Genomic DNA, 17,017 nt, shown 5'->3' with positions numbered 1-17,017 from the left:
ACGAGCAACGAACAAACACCTTTGGTGATAGAAATGACTATAAATGAGCATAAAGTACGGTCCACCATGCTGGTTTGTTTACATCTAACTCCCACAATTCCTTGCGCTCAGGCAGTTGGGCGTGACTTCCTGGAACGTTACAAAGTCGTGAGTCGTGGTTTGAAGTCGTGACTTACGGGCTGAAAAAAATGGCCTGAAACGCAGCATAAAATTAACTTGTACAACAACAATCAACCAATCCAATCAGAGAATCTTATTTGCTGATGATGACGGTCTCAAATCGGCTAAAATATAATAGATTAGCGAATCCCTCGTAATGTTTCCATTAATGCTATTTTTTTAAGTGACTTTGAGTCTTACAGACACTTGGAACAGGAGGCTGAGGTGAAGGCTATCAAACGATTTGTGATCTGTAACTTTATTACAAGATGCCACTAAATCCTACTCAGTGCACTTTTTAAAGTTTTTTTTTTCTTTTTTTCTTCCATTTTTTAAAGTTCAAACCAGTGTTGGATTTGAATTGAAATTAGTTTGACTGCTGTACGGCACAAAAACTGAGGTGGAAGAGGGTGGTGATATAAAAAAAAACAACACCTTTTCTGTATAAGTGAAAGATTAACATCATTTTGCTTGTTTTTAAAGTTAATGGGAAATGTGGTTTTTAGCTTTTGAAAATTCTAGTAGCAAACAGTAAAATAAGATGCTACATGTTTTCTTCGTTTGTTTTTTTAAAGAAACACCCTTTTATACTTTTTCCATCAGAAAGTCCATTGAATGCTTCAGTGTGGAAACTGTTTGACACTGTATTAATATTTGCTGGAGTGTAAAGGTCATTTTCAGTGGTTTCCATGTGTCAGGGCCGTGCACGGAGCCAACATGGCTGCCGTTGGACGTCATCTGTCAGTGGTTCTGGGTGAAACCAGGCACTGTGTCGGACTGTCAGGGTCTGCTGTGCCAGGGTTGAAAACATGGGGGAAACTAAGCACTCTCCTCACTAGCATTTCTATCAGGGTAAGGGCATGAGTTCACTTTCAACTGTCCACAAAGTTTGGAAATTGTATTTACAAGTATTAAATTCTAAAGGAAAGCTGAAGTCCTGACGCTGTTATTATCCTGTCAGTAAATCTCAGTGTTGTCGAACTCTACGTTTGGGCCATCAGTTATTATCTCATTCAAAGTTGTCTTCATAAATGTACAATTATTAATATTTTACAAAAAGAAATGTTAAAGCCATATCCAGATGAAGGATTACTCTGCAAATTTCTCAAAACTTCACCTTCATCGTTGTCAAAGTGGTCATTTATGAGAGATGGTGTTCTTTAAAGCAGCGTCTGCCTTTGGTCCCAGATGTTTGTCCACATGTGTCCAACCCCAGTCAGATCCCAGTTATCTCTAATCCATTAGTCCAGTGGTTTCCAACCGTTTTTGGCTTGTGACCCCATTTTAACGTCACAAATTTCTGGTGACTCCAGACATTCCAAACAGAGCCTTTTCAAATGTATTTATTTATTTTTTTTACTTTTAAAATTAATTTGTTCTTGATCATGTAATAGTTTGCTATACTATGTCGCAAATAAATGTTAATTTTAGACACATTTAGTCTATATAATGTATATTATTATGGACAGAGGCAGTAAATCCAGGTGTAGATTACTGCACAAAGGGAGAATTTTATTTTCCTTGGTCAGGATCTGTCCAGTCAGTCCAGCTGTGATTTACAAGGAGGACAATTAATACTGAACAAACAAGAACTCAAACTATGAATTATGAAAGAGCTGCAGCATCTGAAACTGACCACAGTGAACATTTGACAGATAAACAGAACCACAGTGCTTCAGTTTCAGACTCACAGTTTGTCATGTCTGTTATGGATTGTGATTATCTCTCTCAACTCACCATATATTTTTTATTAGATTTTTTTTTGTTTTTTTTAACTTTTATCAATTACTAGAAATTCCAGGCGTCCCTACGTGGGGTCCTGACCCCAGGGTTGAAAAACACCGTTCTAATCTGTTAGTCTGCTTGTGTTTCTGCACCTGAATCACTTCCCATGTAGGTGACTCCATCATAAACACGGTCCACTTGTTTACAGAACAAACCCAAACGTCACTTGGGTCTTTTAGGAAATGTTGTCGCTAAGTGCATTGTGGGAAGCAAAAGCAGTTTCTCATAGAGTCGGCAAGAATTTGGGTTCAACACTCACCAGCAGACAAACTGCTGCTGCCTGGAACTCACATTCCCACAATGCACTTCGCGACAAAATTTCCAAAAAGGCCCGAAATTACATTTTGGTTTGTTCCGTAAACCAGTGGACTGTGTTTGTGATGGAGTCATCTACGAAGGTGTTTAGTGTGAGAGAAGTGATTCAGGTGCAGAAGCACAGACAGACGAATGGATTAGAGCAGGGCTGTCAAACCCATGTTAGTTCAGTTCCACATTCAGCTACATTTGATCTGCAGTGGGCCCAACCAGTAAAATAAGAACAGAATAATATAGACATAATGTCAACTCCTAAACCTTTCTCTATGTTTTAGAGCAAAAAAAGTAAATTTACATTATGAAAAGGTTTCCATCTACAAACTATCCTTTCAAAAGATGTGAATAACATGAACAAACTGAAAAAATAAGTGTAATTTTAACAATATTCTGCCTCAGTTTATCATTTCCACATGTACATTATAATTTACAGATCACAGTGGATCTACAAATACACAAAACATTTAATAACAGAGAATATTGGTAAAATTAAAAAAAAAAAAAAAAAACCTTAAGGCATTTCAGGTTGTTCAAATTTTTCAGGTTATTCATATTTTTTGCGAAATTATACTTTGTTTTAGTGTAAATACATGAAAATATTTACAGTTACAAACAGAAAACTTTGGAGTTGTTGTTATTTATATGTTATAATGATAGTATTTGACTGCTCCTGCCCACTGGAGGTGGAACTGGTCTGAATGTGGAACCTGAACTCAAAGGATTGTTCATATCTTCAGTGTAAATTTTTGCATTTCACAGATTCATGCCCAGGGCCGGATTGGACCCTGTGGTGGGCCGCATTTGGCCCCCGGGCCGCATGTTTGACGCCTGTGGATTAGAGAGAATTAGGATTTGACTGGGGTTTTTTGAATTCGAACAAACATTAGTGATGAGAGTCAGACGCTGCTTTAACCGTTTTCCAAAAACATGAATGTTGCTTTGACATTTGTATCAGTGAAGAACCACATATTATTGAGTTAGTGGAAACATTTAGAACAGAAATGAGCATGTGGTTGTCTTATTCTGAACAGGATAGGTTTTTTTTTTGGTTTAACTTTGGCTTTTCTCCATCCAAACTGAACTAAAGCAGCTTTTGGGCAGTTGGGACAGAACTGACCCTGCTCTCGAACCCGCGGCGTCCATGTCTTAAGTGGGCTGTTTATCAGCTCCAGATCTGGGCTCAACTTGAATATGCAACAGAAACTCAGACCTCGCTCCGAGCGTGTTCTGAACTCAGTCGTAGAGCACTATTATAGCTGGTAGTTGGACTGCTAACCCGCAGCTCACAACAAGAACATGTAACAAGAACCTTTAAAACAAAACAAAAAGGAAGTTGGGGTTTTTTTTGGAAGCCTGTGCTGGTGATCACTAAACGGAAAGGAAAATCAGGATGTGTGTTCCAGCCCGCTGTGCCACTTTAAAATAGAGTTTATTAAAAAAAAGAATCAAACAAAGCACAGACGGACACCTGCTGCCATGTCTGAAGGGGTGATCAACCCAGCGGGCTTCGCACTCCGGATGGATTCCTTTAAGACTTTTTGGCCTAGCTGTTCTCATTAGAGTTGTTGTTATTATCGTTGTTGTTGTTGTCATCATTTCAAAAGCTAGTAAGTGAGAGCAAAATGTTAAGACATGTGACTTTTCATCGAAGACAACCGAGAAGGATGTGCTGGCGTCCTCTGAGCTGAGTGCATGTCACGAACAGGGCAGTGTCGTCTGCAAATGGCAATAAACAATCCACCTCAGCAAGTCACTGAATTTAGAGTCTGTCTGTGTCCGAATTTAATTTGTGTTCAAGGAAACGCATCAGACTCATCAAGAGAGAAAAAAATTCCATCTTTTCTTTCCCTAAATCTCATAGGAATAGGATCTAAACTAAATTGAGTCTCTTGTCTGAAAGGATTGTTTTTGCCGAGCAGAACTACACAATATTCCCATTTCTCTTATCAGCCCCTCCTGCTTCGACATAAAAAAAAAAGTTAGTAAGCACATCTTTCTAGAAGAATATATGCATTTGATTGCAATTTTCTCTCTTTTGTAAACTGTTGATAAGACATTAAGGACAATGACAAATAATTAAGAGAAATCCATGTACATAAATGTATATAATCAAAAAGTGCAGAGTAAATGTAACGGGTGAATTTCTATTTTTAACACTGACTAGATAATGTGAAAATTTCTTTTCTTCTTTCTGTGTTGGTTTGATGAAATGTGTTTTCATCGTGTTTTTCTTTCCTCTTTTTATATATATTTTTTTCTTCTCAAAAATCTAATACATTTGTTTTGTAGTTCCTTAAAAAACTTGGTCCCACTTGTGTTGTGCACACTTGTGTTGCATGGAGAGTAGCCTTCTTGTTTTTCCTATAGTGACGTTGGTGAGCATGTCAGTGTGTGTCCGACAGTGGGGTTCCCTTCACATGAATGACCTAAAGGAAAAAAAAAGACTAATCCCACTGATCAAATCACATGAAAAATGATCAGTAGGAAGTGATTTATTACAACGTTGCTTGATATTTTGTGCAAAAAAAGTAAGGTCCTAAAATGTCAATTGATGTGTGACAATTGACAATTAACATGTGGGACGTAGCTGATGTGGTTTACAATGTGCTTTTGAATTTAGACAGAACATTTCAGAGCAGTTGGCTTCAATATCAACCTTAAGATCAACATGTTATTTGATCATCTGGAAGGTTTATGGTGTTAAGTGACTAGGAATTAGCAATTAGTGAAACTTTACATCCTGTTGAAATCTACATTTTTCTACAACAAATCCTTCCTGCAAATATTTTATTGCAGCAAAAGTTAGAACTTCACAAAAAGTAAATGTACAAATTCAAACAGATGAAGTGACGCCGTCTGTTTAACACTGAACTTTATAAAACTGTTTTCGCTAATGGATCATCTTGAACCTATTGGCTTCTCTTTGGGTTGTTAGAAAGATAGTTTGCACTGTCAAAACATCGTAGCCTAATATTTCAATATTTCATCATTTTTTCCATTTTTTCTTATCATTCAACTGTGATTTGTGAATTGCTTTTTCGTCACTATTTAACAACTTTAAAAACGATCCTTTACTGAGGCTTTTACCAGTAGCTCAGACTCTTAACCCTCCCTAAGCAGTACGATGTCACAGTGTTGTCATCGATTTGAGATGCGACAAAATCAGTAAAATATTCATTTGACCACAAAAATCAAAACATCTCCATTTTTTGTGTTTTTTTTAGTTCAGGGGCCACATACAGCCTAATATGATCGATAGTGGGCCAGACCAGTAAAATAATAGGATAAAAACTTACAAATAATATCGACTCCAAAGTTTTCTCTTTGTTTCTGAGTGAAAAAAGTAACATTTCATAATGAAAATGTTTACATCTACGAACTGTACTTGAACATAACATAAAAATATATGAACAACCTGAAAATTCTTAAGAAAAATAAGTGCAATTTTAACAATATTGCACCATAGTTTATCATTTATATATGTGCATCACAATGTACAGATCACAGTGGATCTACAAATACAGAAAACATTTAGGAACAGGCAGAATACTGGTACAAGTCCACATAATTCTCTCAAGACACTTCAGGTTGTTCTTATTTGTTCAGGTTATTCACATTTTTTGTAAAAGGCTAGTCTGTAAATGTAAACATTTTTGTGTAATTTTACTTTGTTTACGCTGAAACAAAGAGAAAAAAAATAGCTTTTTTCATTATTTATAGCTTATTATGGTAGTATTTTACTGGTTCTGACCCACTTCAGATTGAATTAACCTAAAATGATTTTAACATCTTTGACTGTTCATATCTTCAGTATAATTTTTGCATTTCACAAATTTATCCCACAGGCCAAATTGGATCCTTTGGTGGTCCGGTTTTGGCCCCCGGACCGCATGTTTGACACCTGCGCACTATAGCTAGAGTAACCTCATAGAAATGACATTTTATCATTTTATCCATTATGGAAAAAAAAAGTTTCATTTCAGGAGCGGTTTATGCCATTGCACCTTTGGTGTGTGACATACATTAGTTCAAATGCTCGGCCTCATGAGACGAACGCTAACAAACTGTTGTTTTAACTTTGCTGAAATAAAATGTTGATTTCAGAAACAGAAATCCATGGTTAATACCACGTCCTAATAAGTGGAATGAAACAGGAAACCAACAGAGACTAACAAACCAAGGTAACCAGGCGCAAAAATAGACCTACCCTGGCTAAACTGAGCTTTATACTTTTAAAAATGGCCCCTTTTAATCCAGGTCCATGTACCCCCCCCCCCCCCCCCCCCCCCCCCGCACATGCATCCCATGTATGGAACTGAAACTGAAGTAGCCTATCACTTTAGAAGTACACTGCTAAAGGCCAGTGGGTGGGTTCACATTGGTCCACAGACAGATGCCCACTCCAACATCTGTTTCACACTGAGGGTTGTCAGCTGTTACATTTCACATTCGACACACGTCAGTGTTTGATCTCGTTAAATGACCCAGATTCAGTCTTTCGGCTGCTTTTTGAGTCGTTGCCAGGAGACTGATGCATGTGTTGTTATTTTCCTGCTTCCTGTTGTTTTTTTTTTTGCTGTTTTAGTTTACGTGTGCAGGCTTGTTTTCCTCATTCTTCTGGATCTTCTGTTCATGTAAAAGCAGGATCGATGCGAACAGACAGTGCTGTGGTTTTCTCCTGGTTCATCCTCGGTGTCTGAGGGTGACGTCGCTGACTGTGTCCGTCTGTGTGCGAGTGCCTCGACTCACCACAATTCAATTCCTCTGCAAAATTTTAGGTATTTTCTATTGAATGCAGTAACTTATGGGCCAGTACTATATTTACTCAGTGCAATGCAGTTATCATTATAATAATACAGTTATTAATAATATTTTTCTTTCTTTTTGTATTTGTACAGAACAAATGTGTAAAGATCAGTGAGGAAAACGTGAGCTTTTTGATACTGTGACTCATGGTGTTTAAAAGTCAGTTTCTCCCTGTACAGTTGTGATTATTTCCCCCTCCCTCCCTTCTTCTTTTATAGAATAAAAAATGTTTTTGGTGCAATTTACCTTCTGGCATCTATTTTTTTTGTTTGTTTTTTTAAAGATACTCCTGCAGGTTCAGTCTACATCACACTGTAAAAAAAAATCTGTAATTTAACAGAATTTTCACTGTTTATTTTACAGATTTTTCCTGTATTTTTAAGATACAGGAAAATATCAATGAAATTCCAAAAACAGACTGATTTTACACGTCAAATGTAAAATAACATGAAAAAACTAACTGTGAATAAGCATAAAATTTCCATTTTTTGAAAGAAATTTTTTCTTTTTTCACAGAAAAATACAGTTAAAATAAATTTGCAAATGTATCCTAATTTCACAAATATTACTTCTCTATTTATGAGATTAAACTGTTAATTTAAAGTTTAATACTATAAAAAATGATAATAATAAAATGAGATAAAATAACTGACGATTAACCGTTAAAGAAGTTATTAGTTCTGTCAGTTGAACCAGACTTGTTTGTTCATTGACAAATATCTTGTGTAATTACAGGAGGTTTCACAACAAAAATGTTGAATAAATGTATTTTTGTGAATGTATAACATGTATAAGCACTGATAAACTGTCCAAATACAGTTTTTATCAGTGGATTGGACAACTGAGTCTCACTGAAAATTATTTCTATATATATTTATAGGGAATTGGATTGTTTTAATACATGAAAATATTCTTTATTAAACATCCTCACATCCAACCAGTGTCCACACTCCAGACGTTCCCCACAGGTTTGTGAGTGCACAGGCGCAGGCAGAAGCAGAATGCTTCTATTAATGCCTGTCCTACAGAACACATTCAGTTACCCAGCATTCAATAGAGGAAAAAGAAAAAAAAAAAACAATGCATACAACCAAACACTCAAGCACAAACATAGAAAGTGAAACTAAACCAGAAAAATACTAATCTTAACCAACCAAATTAACCGTGATTTAATGTAGAGTCAAAAATAAGTTATTTACTTATTACTTATTAGATCTGAACAACTGTATCCTTCAAAAATTGCCCTACGTACCATTTTTTTAAATATCAAAAATGGGCTCCACATTCTTAAATCCATGCTGGACTCATTCCATAGTTGAACTCCAACAACACATATACGTCTGCTTTTAATTTGTTCTCTAGGTTTTTGTACAACAAATTTACAAACATCTCATAAATCATATTTAGACTCGTGTTGAGAAGAACCTTTGTACACACACAGGGAGTCACTTCAGTTTTACTTTATACATTATTTGCATTATTTTATAGTAAACCAAATCATTAAATTTCATAATATGGGATTTCATAAACAATTCATTAGTATGTTCATAGTAACCGTCCTTATTAATAATACATATGGCTGGTTTTTGTAGGAGGACTCTCGTATTTACAGTTGTTTTATACGTTCAGCCCCACACTAACACACAATAGGACATAGAAGGAAGTAGAAGTCAACAGTACATTATATGGACTGCCTTATGGTTCAGTAGATTTCTGGACTTATACAAGACTGCCATTGACTTTGCAATCTTTCCTTTTATATATCTAATATGTTGTTTCCATCTTAATTTGTGATCAATAACCCCTAAAAATTTTATATCTACACTGAACAAAAATATAAACGCACCACTTTTGTTTTTGCTCCATTTGTCATGAGCTGAACTCAAAGATCTAAAACTTTTTCTGTGTACACACAAGGTTTATTTATCTCAAATATTGTTCACAAATCTGTCTAAATTTGTGTTAGTGAACACTTCTTCTTTGCTGAGATAATCCATCCACCTCACAGCTGTGGCAGATCAAGATGCTGATTAGACAGCAGGATTTTTGCACAGGTGTGCTTTAGGCTGGCCACAATAAAAGGCCACTCTAAAATGTGCAGTTTTATCACACAGCACAATGCCACAGATGTCACAGGTTTTGAGGGAATATGCACTGGTCATGCTGACTTCAGGAATCTCCACCAGAGCTTCTGCCTGTGAATTGAATGTTCATTTCTCTACCATAAGCCATCTCCAAAGGTGTTTCAGAGAATTCATGAAGAAGACTGTGCGAGGGAAATGGTGGTCACACCAAATACTGACTGGTTTTCTGACCCCCCTGGACCACCCAATACAGTAAAAGTGCACATTTTAGAGTGGCCTTTTATTGTGGCCAGCCTAAGTCACACCTGTGCAATAATCCTGCTGTCTAATCAGCATCTGGATCTGCCACACCTGTGAGGTGGATGGATTATCTCAGCAAAGGACAAAGGAGAAGTGCTCACTAACACAGATTTAGACAAATTTATGAACAATATTTGAGAGAAATAGGCCTTTTGTGTACATAGAAAAAGTTTTAGATCTTTGCGTTCAGCTCATGAAAAATGGGAGCAAAAACAAAAGTGGTGCGTTTATATTTTTGTTCAGTGTAGATGCAGCGGTCCGATTCTCCATCATCAATAATCCAAAATTAATGCAACTATGGATGGAACAAATATTCTGACCCTTATTGTGACACGACAGAAGCATTATGTGGAAGAACAGATGTGACAGTGAACGTCTCCTGGAACCAGAACCAAAGGAGCTGCAGTCAGATGTGACCTGTGGGAGTTCCTCTTGGTGGGTCAGTGGACGGAACAGTGGTTTCACCTGTTATCTGTTTGTGAGAACGCTGTTGTGTTGACGGTCCGAATGCCTCTGCAGGAAGAAGCCAACAGGAGCTTCCATCTGCCGTCCTCCACATTTAGTGTTTGTGTCCAACATGGATCGTCTGGATCGCTTTGAGATGGGATGTAGTTAACTCCAGGTGGGATAGATCCTTCCTCCCTGCACTTTGGAACGGGCCGTAAGGATAAGTGCAAATACTGAGATAGTAATTCCCATCAGCAGTAATGAACACAACCGTAGCACTGCCATCAGAATACGAAGTGACTAATGTGACTCTGCTGTCCAAAGTCCACCCCCACTTCACAGACGTTATTTCTGGAGCAGAGGATCCATGGATTCACAGACTGAGCATGAGTTCAGGTTCCTTCTCCGTGGTCAGAACAGTGGACTAATGGTTGGAGTGAACCTGATCCTCTGGTTCTCTGACTTGGTCGTCCATCTTGGACAATGATCCTGCCTGATCTGGACCTGACCTGGAACCTGATCTGGACCTGATCTGGACCTGACCTGGAACCTGATCTGGACCTGACCTGGAACCTGATCTGGACCTGACCTGGAACCTGACCTGGAACCTGATCTGGACCTGATCTAGAACCTGATCTGGACCTGATCTGGACCTGATCTGGAACCTGATCTGGACCTGACCTGGAACCTGATCTGGACCTGATCTGGACCTGATCTGGACCTGATCTGGAACCTGATCTGGACCTGATCTGGAACCTGACCTGGAACCTGATCTGGACCTGATCTAGAACCTGATCTGGAACCTGATCTGGACCTGACCTGGAACCTGATCTGGACCTGACCTGGAACCTGATCTGGACCTGATCTGGAACCTGACCTGGAACCTGATCTGGACCTGATCTAGAACCTGATCTGGACCTGATCTGGACCTGATCTGGACCTGATCTGGACCTGATCTGGAACCTGATCTGGACCTGATCTGGACCTGATCTGGAACCTGATCTGGAACCTGATCTGGACCTGACCTGGAACCTGATCTGGACCTGACCTGGAACCTGATCTGGAACCTGACCTGGAACCTGATCTGGACCTGATCTAGAACCTGATCTGGACCTGATCTGGACCTGATCTGGACCTGATCTGGAACCTGATTTGGACCTGATCTGGACCTGATCTGGAACCTGATCTGGAACCTGATCTGGAACCTGATCTGGACCTGACCTAGAACCTGATCTGGACCTGACCTGGAACCTGATCTGGACCTGACCTGGAACCTGATCTGGACCTGATCTAGAACCTGATCTGGAACCTGATCTGGACCTGACCTGGAACCTGATCTGGACCTGACCTGGAACCTGATCTGGACCTGATCTAGAACCTGATCTGGACCTGATCTGGAACCTGATCTGGACCTGATCTGGAACCTGATCTGGACCTGATCTAGAACCTGATCTAGAACCTGATCTGGACCTGATCTGGAACCTGATCTGGACCTGATCTAGAACCTGATCTGGACCTGATCTGGAACCTGATCTGGAACCTGATCTGGACCTGATCTAGAACCTGATCTGGACCTGATCTGGAACCTGATCTGGACCTGATCTGGAACCTCATCTGGAACCTGATCTGGACCTGACCTGGAACCTGATCTGGACCTGACCTGGAACCTGATCTGGACCTGATCTGGAACCTGACCTGGAACCTGATCTGGACCTGATCTAGAACCTGATCTGGACCTGATCTGGACCTGATCTGGACCTGATCTGGAACCTGATCTGGACCTGATCTGGAACCTGATCTGGAACCTGATCTGGACCTGATCTTGGACCTGACCTGGAACCTGATCTGGACCTGATCTGGAACCTGACCTGGACCTGATCTAGAACCTGATCTGGAACCTGATCTGGACCTGATCTAGAACCTGATCTAGAACCTGATCTGGAACCTGATCTGGACCTGACCTGGAACCTGATCTGGACCTGATCTGGAACCTGACCTGGAACCTGATCTGGACCTGATCTAGAACCTGATCTGGACCTGATCTGGACCTGATCTGGAACCTGATCTGGACCTGATCTAGAACCTGATCTGGACCTGATCTGGAACCTGATCTGGAACCTGATCTGGACCTGATCTAGAACCTGATCTGGACCTGATCTGGAACCTGATCTGGAACCTGATCTGGACCTGATCTAGAACCTGATCTGGAACCTGATCTGGAACCTGATCTGGACCTGATCTAGAACCTGATCTGGAACCTGATCTGGACCTGATCTGGAACCTGATCTGGACCTGATCTAGAACCTGATCTGGACCTGATCTGGAACCTGATCTGGAACCTGATCTGGACCTGATCTAGAACCTGATCTGGACCTGATCTGGACCTGATCTGGACCTGATCTGGAACCTGATCTGGACCTGATCTGGACCTGATCTGGAACCTCATCTGGAACCTGATCTGGACCTGACCTGGAACCTGATCTGGACCTGACCTGGAACCTGATCTGGACCTGATCTGGAACCTGACCTGGAACCTGATCTGGACCTGATCTAGAACCTGATCTGGACCTGATCTGGACCTGATCTGGAACCTGATCTGGACCTGATCTGGAACCTGATCTGGAACCTGATCTGGACCTGATCTTGGACCTGACCTGGAACCTGATCTGGACCTGATCTGGAACCTGACCTGGACCTCATCTAGAACCTGATCTGGAACCTGATCTGGACCTGATCTAGAACCTGATCTGGACCTGATCTAGAACCTGATCTGGAACCTGATCTGGACCTGACCTGGAACCTGATCTGGACCTGACCTGGAACCTGATCTGGACCTGATCTGGAACCTGACCTGGAACCTGATCTGGACCTGATCTAGAACCTGATCTGGACCTAATCTGGACCTGATCTGGACCTGATCTGGAACCTGATCTGGACCTGATCTGGACCTGATCTGGAACCTGATCTGGACCTGACCTGGAACCTGATCTGGACCTGACCTGGAACCTGATCTGGACCTGATCTGGAACCTGACCTGGAACCTGATCTGGACCTGATCTAGAACCTGATCTGGACCTGATCTGGACCTGATCTGGAACCTGATCTGGACCTGATCTGGACCTGATCTGGAACCTGATCTGGACCTGATCTAGAACCTGATCTGGACCTGATCTGGAACCTGATCTGGAACCTGATCTGGAACCTGATCTGGACCTGATCTAGAACCTGATCTGGACCTGATCTGGAACCTGATCTGGAACCTGATCTGGACCTGATCTAGAACCTGATCTGGAACCTGATCTGGAACCTGATCTGGACCTGATCTAGAACCTGATCTGGACCTGATCTGGAACCTGATCTGGAACCTGATCTGGACCTGATCTAGAACCTGATCTAGAACCTGATCTGGAACCTGATCTGGACCTGATCTGGAACCTGAACTCATGCTCAGTCTGTGAATCCATGGATCCTCTGCTCCAGAAATAACGTCTGTGAAGTGGGGACAGATTTTGGACAGTGGAGTCACGCTGGTGAGTTCGTATTCATGATGGAGAAAGAACAATCGTACAGTTTGTGATTTCATGTTTGTAATTCTTGATCTTAAAACTTATTCGTATTCTAGAAAAAATATAGGAAAAATAAACCTGGGCCCATGGTCCTAAAGATTCTTAGTGCAGAGTTGCTCCTAGTGGCCAAATTCTAAGAAAATTCTTAGAATCGTGATGTTTTCTTAGTTTCCGCTAAAAATGAAGAGTAGATCCTAGTAAAGATAAAAGCTATTCCTAAAGAATCCTCGCCCTTAAGAGAGCTCCTAAGGTGAGCTCTGTTCAGAGCAGGAAGAGGACTTTTAAGGGGAAGAGGAGTTCCCTAAGCAGAGGACCAAATGGAAGAGGCAGGAGGGAGATTCTGCAAACACTGGAGGACAGGGAATTAATTAAACACTACAGATTGCACTGTAAAAAAAAAAAAAAAAAAGGTATTATTCCAGCAGCAGGGGTGCTGAAAAAATACTGTAAAATAATGGAAAATAACCATCTCATAAAAATACAGTAATTTTCCATAATTAAAAAACAGTTTTTTGCCCTAACTTTACATGAGATTTTACTTTTTTTTTTTTTTTTTGACTTTTTAATGTTTAATAAGGAATATTTTCATGTATTAAAACAATCAAATTCCCTATAAATATGTATATAAATAATTTTCAATGAGACTCAGTTGTCCAATCCACTGATAAAATCTGTACTTGGACAGTTTATCAGTGCTTATACATGTTATACATTCACAAAAATACATTTATTCAACATTTTTGTTGTGAAACCTCCTGTAATTACACAAGATATTTGTCAATTAACAAACAGGTCTGGTTCAACTGACAGAACTAATACTTTTTTAATGGTTAATTGTCAGTAATTTTATCTAGTTTTATTTATTTATTTATCTTCTACTGTATTAAACTTTAAATTAGCAGTTTATTATAAATAGAAAAGAAATATTTGTGAAATTACGATACATGTGCAAATGTATTTTAACTGTATTTTTCTGTGAAAAAAAAAAATTTCTTTTAAAAAATGGAAATTTTATGGTTACTCAGTTACAGTTTTTTCGTGTTATTTTACATTTGACATGTAAGATCACAGTCTGTTTTTGTCATTTCATTGATATTTTCCTGTATCTTAAAAAAAAAAAAAAAAAAAGAATTACAGTGTGTATCGTGCAGGAATCCTGTTTGTGGTCGATCTCATTACAGATGCTCTTACTTCTCCAACCCAGCGCCACAATGCAACATCACCTGAAATGAAAGTCATCACAACACTGAGGGATTTGACAACAGGGGAAAAGCGACAATGCAGCAGTGATGACCTGGGGCTGTCCTAACCCTCCATCTGCAGGGTCAGGGTTAGGGTTAGGGTTAGGGTTAGGGTCAGGGTTAGGGTTAGTCCCAACCCTCCATCTGCAGGGTCAGGGTTAGGGTTAGGGTTAGGGTCAGGGTTAGGGTTAGTCCCAACCCTCCATCTGCAGGGTCAGGGTTAGGGTTAGGGTTAGGGTCAGGGTTAGGGTTAGTCCCAACCCTCCATCTGCAGGGTCAGGGTTAGGGTTAGGGTTAGGGTCAGGGTTAGGGTTAGTCCCAACCCTCCATCTGCAGGGTCACAACCTCCTGAAGATGCTCAACAATCACAGACACTGATGAAAGCTCAGACATTTTACCCTTGTTAAAACCAAACTGAGTTGAAATGTTGAAAGTTGAAAGTGCAAAAATTACCAACATGCTAATTAATATGAGCAAATACATAGAACTATCACTGTGTGAATACTGTGCAAGTGAGTTTTTTCACACATTTTGTCAGATAATTTTAAAGTATATCTTACTATTCATTTAACAGATATTTTCTTTTATGTGAAATATTATTTACAGTTACACAGTCTTCATAAGATTAGATTCTATGATTAACTTTATCAGTTTGAGGGTCCATCCCTTGCCCATTATCACCAAAAGTATATATTTTTTCTACCTTTTAGGATCAACCAATCACAGCTTTTGAAATGATGACTCATACCTAGCAGCAGGTCGACCACACCTCCTCATTACGATAGGACTTTCTGTCCATTCCTTACTCAGAGTTCTCTGAGTGTTCTGGAATCACTCCTAAGCTCAGACTCTGTGAGGAATTTTTAGGTGAAGTTAGGAGCTGAGAGAGGATTCTCAGAATCTGTAGGAATACGGGCCCAGATTTGAGAACACACAAAATACAGAGGATAATATTAGAGTAAATGTTGATAAATCACTTTAGAAAAGTTACGCAGAGACAAAACTCCATTTGTGAACTGACATAAAAGCAGCTCTGGGTCTTTATGGGTTAAAACACTGACGCGTTAACGCTTCCTGCAGTTTACTTGCAATATACTCTTTTGGCCACATGAGGGCGGAGTGTGACAGAAAATGCCAAGACAGCTGTAGGAATCTGAGCGTTGAGGAAGCAGTGATAAAAACACTGAGCTGAAGCAGGAGAAGCTCTATGAGCAGAGGTTAAAGGTCACCTGTCCACATGTGGCTGGATTTACACCCGTCTGTACGAGGTGGTGAGCGGAGAACACAATCCATTTAATTAGCACTTCAGATAGAAACGGAATAAACGGAATCCTCCCAGAATAAAGTTCATGAGGTGACCATAAACAGCCTTTACCGTGTGAGACTGAAGCAGAGGCTGTGGTGTTCACGGAGGCTGTCGGCTCTAGATGGTTTTATTGGCCTTATGCAGTCAGCTTCAGGACAATCATTAACACACACAGCAACGCACTTCAGGGATTCACAGACGACACAGAGACGCATTATATCAAACAATTAACACAGAGAACCATCAGCTCATGGTTTCATGTGTTTTTACCTGTAGAAACCTGTAGAAGAGTGTCAAACATGCAGGTCAAAACTCACCCACCAAAGGAGCCAAGCAGGTCTGTAGGATTATTTTACAAAATGCAAAAATTGTACTAAAGATAGCCAAAGGTGTGAAAGTCATCTCAGTTCATGTGCCACAGACAGCCCATTGGAACCGCAAGTAATAACACAATACCCTATAAATAATGATAGCTCCAAATATGCTTCATTTAATATGAAAAAATTATGACAATTCAACTGAATTCAGTTTTATTTGTACAGCCATATATCACAACAAGGTTGCCTCACAGGGTTTTACAGAATGAGTTGGATATGAAAACAAACAACAGTCAAATAAACAGTCGATGAAGGAAATGGATGAATGTCCTGGTCATCCCCCGTCCTCAGACCATCCTTCTCACCAAAGAAAAACTCCAAAAACCCAGAGACAAACAAGTGTTCAGAGAACGCAAACCTCCGCCAAGCACCCAGTGTGCATGTGTGGATCGACTCTTTCTGTTTAAATTCAACAGTTTCCAGGTTGTTCCATACAGCAGAAAAAATTGAAGCTTGGTCCCAGTCATGTGTCTGTCCAATTAGATTCAATTCACATCAATATTAGTTGAGTTCTAATTTTAAATGTGTGGTAAATGAGATTTTCAGTGTTAAATGTAAATGTCCACAGAGTCCACATTCCACAGTGGATGTGGACAATTTAGTTCCAGATACAAGAGATTGTTCTCAGCTACAG

This window comes from Sphaeramia orbicularis, chromosome 14 (genome assembly GCF_902148855.1).
Source record: "Sphaeramia orbicularis chromosome 14, fSphaOr1.1, whole genome shotgun sequence".
NCBI lineage: Eukaryota > Metazoa > Chordata > Actinopteri > Kurtiformes > Apogonidae > Sphaeramia > Sphaeramia orbicularis.
The sequence above is the reverse complement of the archived record's forward strand: the minus strand, read 5'-3'. Positions refer to the sequence as shown.